The sequence below is a fragment of the Engystomops pustulosus genome, chromosome 7, assembly GCF_040894005.1.
Source record: "Engystomops pustulosus chromosome 7, aEngPut4.maternal, whole genome shotgun sequence".
NCBI classification, from domain to species: domain Eukaryota; kingdom Metazoa; phylum Chordata; class Amphibia; order Anura; family Leptodactylidae; genus Engystomops; species Engystomops pustulosus.
In genome coordinates this window covers 160233634-160247967 of record NC_092417.1, presented here as the reverse complement: position 1 = coordinate 160247967, position 14334 = coordinate 160233634, and the positions used below count along the sequence as shown (strand labels likewise).

The window sequence follows — 14334 nt, the reverse complement described above, 5'->3', positions numbered from 1 at the left end:
GAGGAGCTGGGCAGATTGTACATAGTGTCCTAACTGTAGGCAGCATGTTATAGAACAGGAGGAGCTGAGCAGATTGTACATAGTGTCCTGTCTGCAGGCAATATGTGATAGAGCAGGTGGGACTGAGATATGAATTCATATAAGATGAAAAGTGGGATGTCTTTTCCATGCATACTCATTCAATGATTATGGTCAGTGACTTAGTGACTCCGCCTACTGGACTCTTAAGCCCAGAACGGGCAAACAATTAAACAAACTACAAGTTAAACCAAATTGTTTGCCATATATCATACAGGGGATGTAGCTGCTCAGCAATGGTGACAAAGGGCACTCAATCATAGTTCTGCTTCTATGGACTTTATTCCCGGAAACGGGGGCAAAATCATATCCCAGACCTCCACAATATCATAACGATGTCTAATAAAATCCACATTTCAATGCAAGTCGCAAAACACTTAAGACCTAAAGAGATTATACACAGAAGGTAAAGCTTGGGTTCTCTAAATACATTTATTTGAGATCTTACAGTCACCAATATTGAGTTTTATGGGAATTATTTTTGTATTAGTTGTAAATAAATTCAGATAATATTGTTGTAACACTACAAGGGATTAAAGCTGAACAGATCGGGGGCCAACCAGAGGCTGATGTTCAGGGGTCTACACCCTATGATATGACCTTAATGGTGGATTAACATGCATCATATTCCAGACATGTGTAGATTACTGGTGACCAAGGCTTCTCTTGTATATACACTTATTAGCTTTGTATTAAAACCAAATTTCTCATACCCATGTGGATTCTCAGACCTCTGATCTGAAATGTCCTTGGAAGAAATCTACCATCAAAATCCATCTTGATAAACCAGGGACACTTCCTCGTAGATCCAGGCACCGTAACTGGGGTAATCTTGACCTCCTTCCTTCTAAAATCAACTTTTAAAATTATACTGTGGACCCTGAGGGGCTCCGGGAGTGTTTCAATAGTGTTGAGGCTTCACAAGTTGTTACACTGTCCACCCTCCCAGCACCCGCCAGATACATGAGGAGGCCTAAGACGCTTTATGTATCCATCAGCACTGGAGGTGCAGTGAAGGGTATCACTGTGGTTACTGGCTTCTGTGGCTAACACTGTGACTGCTGACTACTGGGGCATTCCTGTGACTGCTGGCTACTATGGGGAATTCCTCTGAATGCTGGCTACTGGGAGTATTAATCTGACTGCCGGGTATTTCAGGCATTCCTCTGACTGCAGACTACTGTATGCCATTCCTCTGACTACTCGCTGGCTACTGGGGTCATTCTTCTGACTGCTAGCTACTGGGGGCATTCCTTTGACTGCTGGCTATTGGGGGAATTCTTCTGACTGCAGGTTACTGTGGGGCATTCCTCTGACTGCTTGCTATTGTGTGGGATTCCTCTGACTGCTGGCTACTGGGAGCATTCCTGTGACTGCTGGCTACTGGGGGCATTCCTATGACTTCTGGCTACTGGGGGAATTCCTCTGACTGCTGACTACTGTGGGGCAGTACTCTGATATCCACTGTGGGGCATTCCTGTGATTGCTGGCTACTGGGGGAATTCCATTGGCTGCTGGCTACTATGTGGCATTCCTCTGACTGCTGGCTACTTGAGGTACTCCTCTGACTGCAGGCTACTGGGGTCATTCCTATGACTGCTGGCTACTGGGGGAATTCCATTGACTGCTGGCCACTGGGGTCATTCCTTTGAATGCAGGCTACTGGGACATCACTGCGACTGCTGGTTACTGGGGTCATCACTGTGACTGCTGGCTACTGGATATTTTCACTGTAAAGATGCTGTCCACATGCAAGACTTATTTTGCAGGTAAAATTAGATGAAAAAAAAAAAAGCGAAAAAACCCAACACATTTACAATTTTTTATTTATTTTGACAGATCCCTTTACACATTTTTGCTCAAATAAAATAAATTTTGTGGGTTTTTTTTCTCTTTTTACGGTCAGTTTCATAACGACAGATGGTCTTACGCAAATAACTCAGTAACGCACGAGGACCTTCCACACGTCAGTGTTTGGCATACAATTCGTTTGTGAACCAGACTTAAGCAGAGTGCCCTGACACATGGCCCACGTCTTGGACACGGGTCAAAATGTATTTTCCACGTTGCAATATTTTTTCTCCTTGGCCTCGGCTCAAGTAAATTTCAAGTGAAAGCACGGTTTTAGTTAAATGTGCCAAAAATCTATTATCGTGTTCGCCTGCCTAAAAATAGCATAGCAAAGGCTGTAGCATTTTTTTTATTAATTAAGAAGGCAGATGGGCTCTGCCTGACGGTACATGAATCACATTGTATTTAGCGCTTGGCAGGTCAAAGTCTTCCTAAACAGCACAGCCATTTCTTGTTCTTGCATAAGGTTACGCCAAGGCAGCATATTGCCTGCAGGAGGAAGAGCTCCCGACTCGCCATTCATGTGACTTGTAACAATGTACAAACACATAAAGTTTTCTGTACCGGGAGGGGAAAAAAAACACTGCAAAAAACCTGAAAAACCAAAGCATATTTTTTTCTGGTTTCACAACTAAAACCGGACCCTTTTTTTGATGGACCAACTCAACCACTGAAGTCAATGGGGCTCATTTACTACTGGTCCGTCGGACGCATTTTTGCCGGGTTTCCAGACGATTTCCGCTTTGCGCTGAACTGCCACGGGATTTTGGCACACGCGATCAGATTTTGGTGCATCGGCTTGAACGCGACAGAAATCGGGGGGCAGGCCATCGTACAAACGGCGGAATTTAAAAAAGGATTTGGGTCACAAGATGAAGCACTCACATGCACCAGGAAGAAGCAGGTGAACTCCGGCAGACCTCGGGGCAGCAGCGACACATGCAGGAACTCGGGTGCACGATCTTAGTGAATCGCACCGGACCCGAATCTCCGTCGGACAACGCGGGATCGCGACGGGACCGGGTAATTAAATCTGCCCCATTGGGTTTGTTGGTCCAGAATGAGCCAGAATCACATGGTCCAAGGGTAAAAAAAAAAAAAAAGGAAATTTACCATCAAAATACATCATGATAAATTAGGGAAACCGTGACTGTGGTAATCTTCTTATTGCTATTCATGGCCTCCTAAAATCGACTTTGACAATTATGCTAATGAGACAGAAGGGATCTGGGGGCATTGCCAGTGCCCCTCCGCGCTGTTGCATCACAGTGTATGAGAATACAGAAGGCGGATTGAGATGGAAGTGATGAGGGAGACATGCTCCTGCACAGTTTAACACCCTATGAAGCGACAGTACAAAGGTGCTTTGGAAACAACCTTCCCTCAGATTTCTTTGGGCTCATTAGCATCATTTTAAAAGTTGATTTTAGAAGAAAGGAGGCCATGGATAACAAATATAAGAAGATGACCACAGTCATCATGGATTTATGAGTAAGTGTTTCTGGTTTATCATGATGGATTTTCATGGTAGATTTCCTTTAAGCCAGCAGTCCCAAACAGCTAGACCTTGGAACAGGGTTTTAGGCTGCGACCGAGCAGTCAGGGGACAGTTGATATAACTTTGTCAAAAACTAACTGATATTCACCTTTCCTTATTCCCCCGCAGAAGGCCTCTTCTCTTCCATGAATGTGCGCAGCTCCTAGGTCGCCAGGTACATTGATCTTATCCCATCGCGACTGCCGGCTTCAGAATAGGGAACAGGGGTGCGAGGCGACCCGGGAAAGGTGAGGATCATTTTTTTTAAAGTACAAAAGAAAGGGGCATGGGTGGTGCGCCATTACAGGGCTTATAAAGGAACGGCCTTCAGGGAAGGGGGTATTAAAAGGGTACACTGCACATATTATAAGGGGGTCTGCAGAAAAAGGGTAATTTTAAGGGATGTTGCAGAAAAGGGGTAATTATAAGGGAGGCTGCAAGGGAGAATTACAAGGGGGGTCAGATAGGGGGAACAATAAGGGGGGGCTGCAGAAAAGGGGGGGTTATAAGGGAGTCACTGTAAAAATGGTTTCTCCAGCTCACCCAATTAGCCCCTTGCTGTTTTGTCCTCAGCACATATGTAAAGTCCTCCAGCAGAACCCAATATTGACATCAAAGAAAAAGAATTGAAACATCAATAAAAACAGCTTGTTCCTTTATGAATCCATTTGTAAATACAGAGAACACATCAAGTAAAAAGCCGACACGTTTCTGGTGTACTAGCCACCCCTACTCATGGCTCGTCAAGCTGTTGCACATATTTATACCAATAAGTCATGGTCACGTGTTCCACACAAAATGATGTGGAATTTTTAAGGGGGGAAGGCTGTAGAAAAGGGGGTATTATAAGGGGAGGGCTGCAGCATAGAGAGAATTATAAGGGGGGGGGGGGGTCTTCAGAAAAGGGGGAATTAGAAGGGGAGGCTGCAGAAAAAGGGTTTATTATAAAAGGGGCTGCAGAAAAGGGGGCATTACAAGGGGAGGGCTGCAGAAAAAGGGTTTATTATAAAAGGGTCTGCAGAAAAGGGGGCATTATAAGGGGAGGGCTGCAGCATAGAGAGAATTATAAGGGGGGGGGGGGTCTTCAGAAAAGGGGGAATTAGAAGGGGAGGGCTGCAGAAAAATGGGTTTTTATAAGGGGGGCTGCAGAAAAGGGGGCATTATAAGGGTAGGGCTGCAGCATAGAGAGAATTAGAAGGGGGGCTGCTCGAAATAGGGTATGTACTTTAATGTAGGAACCTAATATTTTGCCTACTGATCCATTTGTACAAATTTTGTGCAGAAAGCCGGTCCCTGGTTAGAAAAAGTTTAGAGACCATTCCGGTAATAGACACTTCATATGACAGATTAGAAAAAAATATGGCAAAAAGTCCTCTCCCAAGTCAATGGGAGGCCAACACTGAGAGACAGAAAGAAGCTATATGCCCTATGTTGTTAGTAAGATTTTCGGTTGATGCTACTCGTAAAGAGCATTGGGCTACTGTGTCAGAAAAGCCCAAAAGAGTCAAATACCGCCATGTGAACTAACCCTAAAGAATCAGACAGGCTTCACCACACAGGTTAAAGGCTGTGGTTGTTGAAAGCCTAAAATTGGATGTACGAGACAAAGTAATGTTGTGGATCAATGTTTGCCGCGGCTCATACGAGAACTTGATGCGCCTTCGTTCCCAGTGATCGCCTCCTACACAATGACCACATCAGCTGGAAAGCCCGATGCATCTAGACAGACTTGTGCTTGTTATACTGTATGTATCCATCCAGATCTACAAACAAGTTATCCAGCTTCTCTGCAATTTGTTAGGCTTGATGAATGAGTTCCTGTGTGCTCGGAGTTGATTAATTAGAAAACTAGGGTGACTCAGAAAATCCAATAGCGCTGCAAGGAGATCCAGCATACTAATGTGGTCAGTTGTCTATGAGGGAGGATGCCTACAGCATATATTATCAGCGGGGAACATCTCATCTCATTTTAATATGTGAACACTCCATGCATCACCCTCCGCACAAATAGTATGCACACACAGGTAGGCACGCATCATCTAATCTACAGCTCATGACATGACAAAACGTATTGTGAATTATACATCACGACTGCAGGCTGCAGCCTCCTATGTGCTAACAACTCCGCAACGGGAAACAGACCACCTTATAGCAAGTGATGGCAATAAGACGACATGGAGGGTTGCCTCGAAGATTGGTGAGAACACCCATTGTGGAAACTTAAAAATGTGGCAGAACAAGCATATAGCACAGTGAAAAGTCGACTGTTGTACTAAAATAAGCCTTTTCCATGAAGAGAACAAAACATATCTCATAAAGATATTGGGGCACATTTACAAAGGGTCCGCAGACCGCATTTCTGTCGGGTTTCCCGACTATTTCCAATTTGCGCCGCATTTAACAGGGGTTTTTGCCGCACGCGATTGGATTTTGGCGCAATCGCACCGACTTTCATGAGACACAAATCGGGGGCCGTGGCCGTCGGACAACCTGACTGATTCGGACAAAGCGCAGGATTTAAACCTCAAATTGTGTCACAAGCCAAGCAGACCTCAGCGACCTGGAGCAGAACTCCAGCGGACCTCAGCGAGGGAAGCGACACATTCAGGATATCGGGCGCACGATCTTGGTGAATCACATGAGACTTCATCCTCGTCGGACATTCCGGATTGGGGATCGCGACAGAACCGGGTAAGTAAATGTGCCCCAATGTTCTTTAGAACGTTGACTTTGAGTACTTCACACATGCAAGACTCCCTTCTTTAAGTGCTTGGCTTAAATTCCGTTAAATCCTGCGGTTTGTCCGAATACGTCGACCGCCCACCGATTTGTGTCGCATGAAAGCCGGCACAATTGCGCCAAAATCTGATCGCGTGCGCCAAAACCCCATTTTAAATCCCTGTCCCAGCGGCGCAAAATGAAAAATGTCCGACGAAAGTGCGGTCTGCAGGGCCCATTATGTCCAAGGGATTTCTGGAAAACTCAGTGGGGTCTGATCCATCTCCTAAGTCGCTCCAGTACTTCCAGTTTTCAGTCGTGGGTTTGGCCAGAAGTTCAGTGGAGTCACCGGACCAACTATGACCAATGAGTGGCCTCCTCATTCCAGTGGACATCATTTCCTCTGACCATAGGACATCATCATCTTTGTTGTCTCCAGGTCCAGGGAGGCCACTTATTGGCCAAAGCAGGTCCTGTGACCCCTGGAATTTCCAGATGGGTGCAGGGATCGGAAGCATCTATACAATATAGGAATCAAGAGAATTCCTAAAGAACTCCATTAATAGTGAATGCCATCTTATGAAGGTGTTGATGAAGGGGAAACTGTCATGAGGATATAGGCTCACAAACCATCACCAAAGGATACAGGGCCACAATAATGTCCTTCAATATTCTGGACCTAGAAAAATAACTTTGGCATGTTGAAAAGGAGAAGAGTCATACTGGGATGTTCCATTCTGGCGTGACATCTCATTGGCCAGCTATGTAATAACACGCCAACTTCTGGGTGGAAGTTGCTGAAGGTGACTTATGATCATTTTACAACACCTTTAACATTGGTATTTTTAACCTGTACTTCATGGTGCCATTAAGGGTGTATGAAGAAGTAGTAATAGAGGTTACATATACCACTGATGGTATACCTGGTTCTACAAGTCTCAGTAGAAATGAAAGCTAAAGCAATAAACGGTTGGGCAACATAAAGCATCAACGTTTGCCAGTCTCTTCAAGCCCACAGAGGCGGCTTTAAATGGCAAAGTCTCCATAAGGAGTCTTCTTACTTCCCAGAACTAGTCCTTGGCCTCTCACTCTGCTAAACCAGTTCACTACACTGTACTGATGAGATGTGATCACATCAAAACTGCTCAGTCTACAGTTGGGAACATGCTCCTTATGGAATAGATGAACTGATTTGGCTATTATCCCCCATCATTTCATGCGTGATGTCTTACATGGTAGTTAAGAGGCAATGTTTTCCTTATCCCATCCTGGAAAATATATTTACATATTTGCATATTGGGGCCTCCATGGCTTCAAGTCTCCACATGCCTGAGGAGGTGGCCTACAATGGCAAAGTTTCCCTGTCCTAGCCACAAGCCTCTTACTTAGATAATACAATTCCCTACACTCTACTGACAAGATGCAATCACATCAAAACAGTGCTGTCTATAGTTGGGAATCTGTTCCTTTGACTTTCTGAAAATATCATGCTTGATGTTAAGAGGGCTGCCTTAGAAGGTAGTCAAGAGGCAATGTTTTCCTTATCCCATCCTGGAAAACGTATCTGCATAATTCCCAGAATTCCCCAAGGGAGCATCAAGGTCTGTAAGTCTCCACACGCCTATGGAGGCAGCCTTGGCAAAGTCTCCATAAGGTAGAGTGACAGAGAGCCGACTGAAGCTCTGGGTCACTTAGTCATGTAGATACTGTAGCTTTCATCAAAATACTGTATATTAGTTGCTTTGGAAACCAAACGCAATAGTGATGTGTCATTTGAGAACGACAGGAGCCGACTCCCATTAGTGAGCCGATGGCTTACTAAACCCCGCCCCTAACTGCCTCACCACACCCCCTTTAACCCGAAACAATCGGGTTAACAGTGGAGTGGTGTGACTGAGTGGGCTGCGGCTCCCTATTCTACACTCACCGGCCAATTTATTAGGTACACCATGCTAGTAACGGGTTGGACCCCCTTTTGCCTTCAGAACTGCCTCAATTCTTCGTGGCATAGATTCAACAAGGTGCTGGAAGCATTCCTCAGAGATTTTGGTCCATATTGACATGATGGCATCACACAGTTGCCGCAGATTTGTCGGCTGCACATCCATGATGCGAATCTCCCGTTCCACCACATCCCAAAGATGCTCTATTGGATTGAGATCTGGTGACTGTGGAGGCCATTTGAGTCCAGTGACCTCATTGTCATGTTCAAGAAACCAGTCTGAGATGATTCCAGCTTTATGACATGGCGCATTATCCTGCTGAAAGTAGCCATCAGATGTTACAGGGTACATTGTGGTCATAAAGGGATGGACATGGTCAGCAACAATACTCAGGTAGGCTGTGGCATTGCAACGATGCTCAATTGGTACCAAGGGGCCCAAAGAGTGCCAAGAAAATATTCCCCACACCATGACACCACCACCCCCAGCCTGAACCGTTGATACGAGGCAGGATGGATCCATGCTTTCATGTTGTTGACGCCAAATTCTGACCCTACCATCCGAATGTTGCAGCAGAAATCGAGACTCATCAGACCAGGCAACGTTTTTCCAATCTTCTACTGTCCAATTTCGATGAGCATGTGTAAATTGTAGCCTCAGTTTCCTGTTCTTAGCTGAAAGGAGTGGCACCCGGTGTGGTCTTCTGCTGCTGTAGCCCATCTGCCTCAAAGTTCGACGTACTGTGCGTTCAGAGATGCTCTTCTGCCTACCTTGGTTGTAACGGGTGACGATTTGAGTCACTGTTGCCTTTCTATCAGCTCGAACCAGTCTGCCCATTCTCCTCTGACCTCTGGCATCAACAAGGCATTTCCGCCCACAGAACTGCCGCTCACTGGATGTTTTTTCTCTTTCGGACCATTCTCTGTAAACCCTAGAGATGGTTGTGCGTGAAAATCCCAGTAGATCAGCAGTTTCTGAAATACTCAGACCAGCCCTTCTGGCACCAACAACCATGCCACATTCAAAGGCCTCAAATCACCTTTCTTCCCCATACTGATGCTCGGTTTGAACTGCAGGAGATTGTCTTGACCATGTCTACATGCCTAAATGCACTGAGTTGCCGCCATGTGATTGGCTGATTAGAAATTAAGTGTTAACGAGCAGTTGGACAGGTGTACCTAATAAAGTGGCAGGTGAGTGTATATTTAATAGGGAGCCATTCAGGAGCCAGAAGAGCCGGCTCTTCTTAGTGAGCGGAGCCTAATGAGCCAGCTCACTAAGAAGAGCCGGAATTCCCGTTCCCTAAAGTGAAATCAGTGATCAGTTCATGCAACTTTGTAGCATTAAGATGCTGCTGCCCCGCCCACCTGCTGATTGACAGATTTCTCCCTGTACCGAGTGTAGAGAGCAGGTTGTCAATCAGCTGCTGCAGAACAGGGATGGAAAGCTACTTCTGAATACAAGACTAAGTACTGGGGTCCACAAACACTTACAAATGACAGCACTAGCATCAGGACCTCTGTGACTACTGTACGCTGCCCAAAAATAGAGCAGCCTGAACCTGGCGACTGATTCCCTTGAATCCAAAATGAATTATCTGCCTAAACTGCTAACACGTCCTCCCACATCGCATCCCATATTTCTTATTTCCAATTAGCACTTTTCTACGACCTACTACCGTGTAGGTGTGTGACAACATCCCTAAAAATCCCCCCCCCCCCACCCGAAAAGTAAAACTTTCCTCAAATGAGCCAAAAAAAATCTGCTTACATTTGCCTTCACCCACTTCTATTTACTCGGCATTGCAGAGCTGTATTCTCCCGGGCAGTGAACGTGTTAAACGTTAAGAGCGACAGAATATGGGGACTCGGCAGGATTCATTAATTCCGGTTTCTGGGCCATGATTTCTGATACTATGCAGTATATTAAAAAAAAGAACACATTGTCTCCTGTGTGTAGGCTCTTGCGTAGGCTCCTTAGCCTTAAAAGTTTGCAATGATACTGGTTAATTGGTGGATATCACGCACCTTCCGTGCCTCTCTTTTCAGTGGGCGTGAAAGGGTTGATTCGTATTATCCGTCGCTACTGACAGAAATCTATCTGTGTTCTCCTACAATCTCAGCCGCAATTCCCAAGTCAGAGGCTTCCCCAGAAAGCTCGTCAAAGGATTCCTACCCACGCACTGCATAGATAACAAGACCTGACCCATTTTTTTTTTCTCCTTGTTAAAGTAATAGTGCCGGTATTAAAAATGCATAGTAGAAGAAAAAAAAAAATACATCCTTCTGAGTCTGCAGACAATTATCGGAGAGAATCCCCCCCCCCCCCCCCCCCGGCTTGCGCATGGATGGGCGGCTGTCCTGACATTTGTGCCGCGACGAGGCTCTCCCTTCTGCCCTGGGGCCGGTTTATTATAAAGCTGCCTCAGCCAACCCCTTGTTAAATCGTGAGATTTTGTCACAAATCCTGTATCATTATACACAGATGATTTGAAAAACATTTGCGGCCTCTAAACATTATCCGCTTGCGCGGTTTATAAAAACAGGGGTAGCGGGATTCCTGAGGCCGCGAGGAAAAGGATGCTTATGATACTTAATATTAATAATAATTACTAATAATTAAGACTCCATCAGACAGTCATTGGCTATGGCAGGTAAATGCTCCCTCTAGTATTCTTTAGTGAAGACCTTGTTACCAGAATTTTACCCCTCACACCAGTAATACCTGCTAGTAAAGGGTTAAAAGTCCTCCCAAAAATCACCTAAAATTATCTGCCACTGAGGCACTGTAACTTAATTGCAGCCATTTTTATGATATGCAGTGGAATGAGTAGTGATGAGTCAACTTCTGAATAGAAGAGTCAAGTTTTCTCCCAGCTGCCAGTTAATCACGCCTTTTTCTTTGGACAGCTTGGTGTCTCTTCAAGTCCCCTCTCACTGCATGGCGTATTTAGTAGTTAGCACTGTGTGGGAAACTGCAGATCTTCTCACCATTTCACGCACCCAAGATTGACACTTGGTGATGGGCGGAGCCACATATCATTGGGCGGGGCCAACATAGACAAAGGCAGAAAAAGTTCAGGGAACAATTTTACTGGCAGAAGGAGGTCGATTTAAGCTGGGATATCTGCGCTGCACTTTTCAACAAAGGCACAGTAGAGGTGGGTGGGGGGTGAGATTGATTTATTCTGCCTGTTCTTGATGATGGGCTTCCTTTAAGGGGACACTTCCTGTATGCTGATAAGAAACTGGAGGCAGAGAGTTGTAGGAACTCCATAAGCATTGGAATGGGATTGGTCGTCTTTCTTTAAAGGAATTTTGCATGCTCTTATATTGATATAGAGTGTTTAGGGTTTACTTCTGCATTGGAGGATCTGTTGGGATTCCTTGTGGCAGGTTCTGTTAAAAAACAGCCAACGGAAACCCAATAGAACTCACAATGGCTAATTATTTAGGTTATTTTTATAGTTCTGTCCACAAACGGAACAGAACAACCAAAATACCAAATGAATATAAGAACGTAACCCACCTAAGAGTCCTTAAACGTTCTTTTAACCCTTTATACAACTAATTACCATTGGATGTTGCCCTGATTGGGCATTTCCAGCTACTTCCTGTTGTGAGTTGACGGGAGCAGGAAGGAGCTAAGATTTCCTATCCAGCCAACCAATGGCTGTGTTGATAATCCGCTTAAACCAACTCTTCCTTTTAGTGGGTGGGAGAAGGAAGTGGCTAAGATTTTTTACTCAGCCAATCACTGGCTGCAGGAATAACTCTGCCTTATTTAGTGACGGCTAATTGAGCATTTCCAGCTACTTCCTGTTGTGATTTGATGGGACAAGGAAGTTGCTAGGATTTCCTATTCAGCAAATCAATGGATGTGGTGCTAACCATTAAGAAAATTACTGTCTGCTGATCCTTTTAGCAGATGTGAGCAAGAAGTGACTGAGATTGCCCACTCATTGGTCATAGTGATAACCCACCTTATCATTTCCAACCTCCTGTTTTGAGTTGATAGGAGCAGGAAGTAGGTAGGATTTTCTATTCAACCAATAAATGGTTGTGATGATAACAATTAGGCCAATGACTGGCTGCTCCTCCTTTTAGCAGATGTGAGCAGGAAGTGACTAAGATTTGCTACTCAACCCATCCCTGGCCACAGGGATAACCCTTCTTTATTTATCAATTATCTGATTGGGCATTCCCAGCTATTTCCTGTCGTGAGCTGAAGGAAGAAGGAAGTAGTTGGGATTTCCTAATCGCCCAATCACAGACTATAATGATTACCCCCCCTTCCTTATTTAGTAATTGTTCTATTGGATATTAGAAAATGGAAGACCTACAAGACTACTGATAATCTCCATGGATCAGGGGCTACATGCAATATATATACCCGTGGGGTCAACAAGATCGACGTTGAGCAAGAATCACAGAACCACATGGGTGGAGCTATTGAATGACCTGCAGAAAGCCGGGACCAACGTAACAAAGACTACAATCAGTAACACACTACACCACCAGAGACTCAGATCCTGCAGTGCCAGATGTGTCCCCACATATCCGGGTCCCTCTGAAGTTCGGTAGAGAGCATTTGGATGCTCCAGAAGAATGCTGGGAGAATCTCATATGGTCAGTAGAAACCAAAGTAGAATAGTTTGGTAGAAACACAACTTGTCGTGTTTGGAGGAGAGTGCTGAGTTACCTCCAAAGAACACCAGACCTACTGTGAAGCATGGAGGTAGCAACATCATGACGAGAGGCTGCTGCTCTGCCATGAATGGGGCCATGTATCGTGAGATTTTGAGTGCAAGAGTAGTGAAGATGAAACGTGGCTGGGTCCTTCAGAATGACAATGATCTCAAGCTAAGGACACCACCAGGGCAACGAAGGAGCGGTTTCCTAAGAAGAATTTCAAGGTCCTGAAGTGACCCGGCCAGTCTTCAGATCTCAACAAAAACCTTTGGAGGGAGTTGAAAGTCCATGTTGCCCAGAGACAGCCCCAAAACATCACTGCTCTAGAGTAGATCTACATGAAGGAATAGGCCAACATACCAGCAACAGTTTGTACCTACCTTGTGAAGACTTACAAAAAACCTTTGAAATGAATTCTTGTTATTGATAAAATACTTACGTTCCACCATAATTTGCAAATAAATCCTATAAAATGTGATTTTTTGGATTTTTTTTTCACATTTTGTCTCTCATAGCTGAGGTTCTACCTATGATGTCAATTACAGGCCACGCTCATCTTTTAAGTGGGAGAACTTGGGCAATTGGTGGATGACTAAATACTACCCCCCACCCCCCCAAGTGTACTTCCGGTATGCAGTGGAAACTCTGGAACTGTAGTGGAGTGGTGAGGCTAGTATAATATAAAGTACCGTATTTTCCGGACTATAAGGCGCACATAAAAGCCTAGGATTTCCTTAGAAATCCAAAGTGCGCCTTATAGTCCGGTGCGCCCTATGTATGGAGCAGGGCAGCGGACCCTACTTACATAGGTCCCCGCTACCGGAGACCGGAGACAGCAGATCTCCAGCGGGAACTGCAGACCACGCGGCACGAACAACTTCTGCCGCATCGGTCTGCAGTTCCCGCAGGAGATCTGCTGTCTCTGGTAGCGGGGACCCATGTAAGTATGGTCCGCTGCCATCCTCCCCCCTGAAAGGACCCCCTTCCCCGCTCACCTCTCCGGTCGCTCCGTCTCCGCTCTGCCACGCCCCCGGAACTCTGCCACGCCCCCGGAACTCCGCCACGCCCCCGGCCACCCTGCGCCTTATAGTCCGATGCGCCTTATATATGGATAAATTCCATATATAAGGCACATCAGACTGATGCGCCTTATATTCCGGTGCGCCTAATGGCCCGGAAAATACGGTATATGACGCCAATTTTTCTATGCCCCAGAAAACCCCTTTAAATGGCGATAACACAAGACAGGTGACAGCACACACTTATTCATAGCACTGCAGGCCTAGTAAATATATTCTTCCAGCAACAAACACGCAACGACGTTCTCACCAATCCCGATATATTCTTCTGCTATATGATTGATCTGCTTTAATTAGATTGACATTTGGCTGGGGGTAATGTAGGCATCTCCTAACACTGCACAGGAAATACATATAGTCTTAAGATAACAATGTCTAGTTCTCAAGTGCCGGTGGCAATACATCGTTTTCCATGACCCCTTACTATTTTATGTATG

At 45.3% G+C, this 14334-nt stretch overlaps 1 protein-coding gene across 2 annotated transcripts in view; it reads right to left on the bottom strand.

Moving 5' to 3' along the window:
- METTL15 (methyltransferase 15, mitochondrial 12S rRNA N4-cytidine) overlaps positions 1-14334 on the bottom strand; it is a 147483-nt gene that overhangs the window by 50082 nt on the left and 83067 nt on the right. The gene's annotated exons all lie outside the window — the stretch shown is intronic.